This window comes from Lissotriton vulgaris, chromosome 8 (assembly GCF_964263255.1).
Source record: "Lissotriton vulgaris chromosome 8, aLisVul1.2, whole genome shotgun sequence".
Classification (NCBI taxonomy): Eukaryota; Metazoa; Chordata; class Amphibia; order Caudata; family Salamandridae; genus Lissotriton; species Lissotriton vulgaris.
The window spans coordinates 1,226,243,474-1,226,246,600 of record NC_141696.1 but is presented as its reverse complement, the minus strand read 5'-3'; positions in this window follow the sequence as shown (position 1 = coordinate 1,226,246,600).

Genomic DNA, 3,127 nt, shown 5'->3' with positions numbered 1-3,127 from the left:
GGTGAGTGTACATACCTATGTCTTCTCAACCACTATAGAGACAATCTGTCAATGATCCTCCTCGGTAGAGGAGGCTGTTCATCCACAGGAGCAAAGATGAATGTCCCACACACTTCCAGACAACAACTACCCAAGCGAGAAGATATAACTTCGCTCCAAGTCAGCTGCTACCAGAAAGTGTGGGGGGAATTTTCCCAGGGAGTATACCACTCTCCCCCAGCAAGGTGACGTAGCTGCAGTCTTGATGGCAGGAGAAGACTGAAAAATAAATGTACAACAATACTAGCCTCAGCAGTACTTTACAGGGCGGATACACAAGTGTTCAACATAACATTCCACTTACCTCACCAGGTGAGTGTCAGGGCTTTAAGCTAGGAGTCCAGGCGAGAACCAGGAGGTACAGAAGAAAACCTGGGTGACAACTAGCAATGATATCTCCAAGGCAGAATGCATCCAAATCCAGTCCTGCTCATAAACTGAAGACAGAGCAGGACTGGGGCCACCAACGCAGCTGATAACAATGGTATCACTTATAAAGCTAAAGACAAAGTGATACAGAAATTCTCACTTCCTACGCATAAATTTAAGACAGCGTGGAGTGAGAAACAAACATATACCACAGACAATCCCCACTTCCGGCTCATAAGCTTAAGACAGAGCGGAGTGAGGAAACAAACTACATAGAACACGGACAATAAACACGCCCCGTCCAACTAGAGCAGAGCGGAGTGGGCGTACATGTAACAAGACGCGATAGACCAGCCGCGCTCCACTCGTAAACTCAAGACGGAGTGGAGCGCAAAAAACACACATACACAGAACCCCTACGATCACAACAGTGACCGCGGAGAAATACACCAGAGCTGAATCGCCAGCAAGGAACTGACAACAGAGAGAAGGGCAGACGGGGAATCAAGGCGGAAGGGGGATCTAGGCACAGGGGAAGGGCGTGCCGAGAAGGAAGGTAGCGGAGCAGGGCAGGAGGAACAAACAACAGGTAGAACCCAGAACAGGAACAGAAATACCGTGACACAAGGGCAAAAACCTCAGGAGCCGGAAAAGAGCACAAACGGGATCGATAGGACAAAACAGGATCTCAGGACACTTCGGGAACCTCACGGAGCAGAACGCTGAGTAGAGGGGGCGTGGTCACTAACCAAACAGTAAGCCAAGCAATGATTCGCGGGTGAGCTTCCCTTTTCAGCTACCTAGGGAGCGTCTCCAAATACCATGGCATTACCCTGTAAGAGGTTTAGGGAAGGTCACAAAAGGCTCACAGGGGCAAAAGAAGGTTTGCAGAAATGAGCATTCTACGCAGCCCTGAGGAATCTATATTGAACACTTATGAATGAGGTCAAATCCGACCATGAAAAGTGAGCAGGAGATGGACAAAGCACTGGGAGGAGCCTGCTGGACAGGAACAGGAAGTTGAAGACTGTGGGGCACTTCCTTCCTCCCACCCCCCCCCCCCCCTCCCCAAAATGGACTCCTCGCAAAAAAAGTGCAGGCAAATGTCAACCTGAGGAGTTATTCAGATAAAAATCATCATTTCCAGAAGGTTTATGCTGCTTGCTGGAGGATTTCTTGTGCAGAATTGCAGGGCGAGGCAGGAGGAACAAACAACAGGTAGAACCCAGAACAGGAACAGAAATACCGTGACACAAGGGCAAAAACCTCAGGAGCCGGAAAAGAGCACAAACGGGATCAATAGGACAAAACAGGATCTCAGGACACTATGGGAACCTAACGGAGCAGAACGCTGAGTAGAGGGGGCGTGGTCACTAACCAACAGTAAGCCAAGCAATGATTCGCGGGTGAGCTTCCCTTTTCAGCTACCTAGGGAGCGTCTCCAAATACCATGGCATTACCCTGTAAGAGGTTTAGGGAAGGTCACAAAAGGCTCACAGGGGCAAAAGAAGGCTTGCAGAAATGAGCATTCTACGCAGCCCTGAGGAATCTGTATTGAACACTTATGAATGAGGTCAAATCCGACCACCCCTAACAGTTCTCCCCCTCAAAACCCCCCTCCCGGGGCCGGGGCCAGGTTTCATTGGATGTAATCTATGGAACCTCCTTATCAATCTAGGAGCATGTACATCCTCAGCAGGTTCCCAAGTTCTGTCTTCTGGGGGATATCCCACCCAATCTATAAGGTATTGGAATTTGCCTCTTTGCCTTCTAGAGTCTAGGATCTGTTGTACCTCAAACTCTTCTTCGCCTTCGATCACTACAGGAGGAGGTGGTGGTTCAGGGGTCAAAGGGGGAATGTATTTCTTAAGAAGGGAACAATGAAACACAGGGTGAATCTTGATGTGTGGTGGTAACTGCAATTTGAGAGTCACGGGGGTTATGACCTTAAAAATGGGATAGGGACCTATGAAGCGAGGCTGTAATTTCTTGGACCCAGGAAGTCTGAGATTCTTGGTGGATAACCATACTTTTCCCCCCACATTATACTGAGGTTCCTCTCTGCGATGTTTATCTGCTTGATACTTCATGTTTTCTTTGGCTTTGTTCAGTTCTTGAATGGCCTTTTCCCATACAACCTTTATGTGTTGATGATGCTCCTTTAATGCAGGTATTTTGTCAAGATCGGTAGGGAAGGGAATAGGAAGGAACCCAGGATGTTGACCATGATTGAAGTAAAAAGGGGACACTCCTATGGCTGAATGTGTTGAATTATTATAAGCAAACTCTGCCAAAGGTAATGCTTCCAACTAAGTGGATGGTAAATTGGTCAGTAGACAACGTAAATATTGTTCTAGTGTTTGATTAGTCCTTTCTGTTTGACCATCCGTCTGAGGATGGTATGCAGTGGACAATCTATGATCCATTTGTAACACTGAACAGACTCCTCTCCAGAATTTGGAAACAAATTGAGGACCCCTATCTGAAAATATCACTGCTGGAGTACCATGTAGACGTATTATCTGCTCTAGGAAAATTTGTACCAATTCTTGTGATGATGGTATCTTTTTAAGTGGAACAAAATGAGCCATCTTGGACAGCATGTCTACCACTACCAGTATGGTATAATACCCTTTACTACTTGGCAGTTCGGTAATAAAATCCATACTAATGGTATGCCATGGTTTAGGAGGAGCTGGTATGATCTTCAGCAACCCTG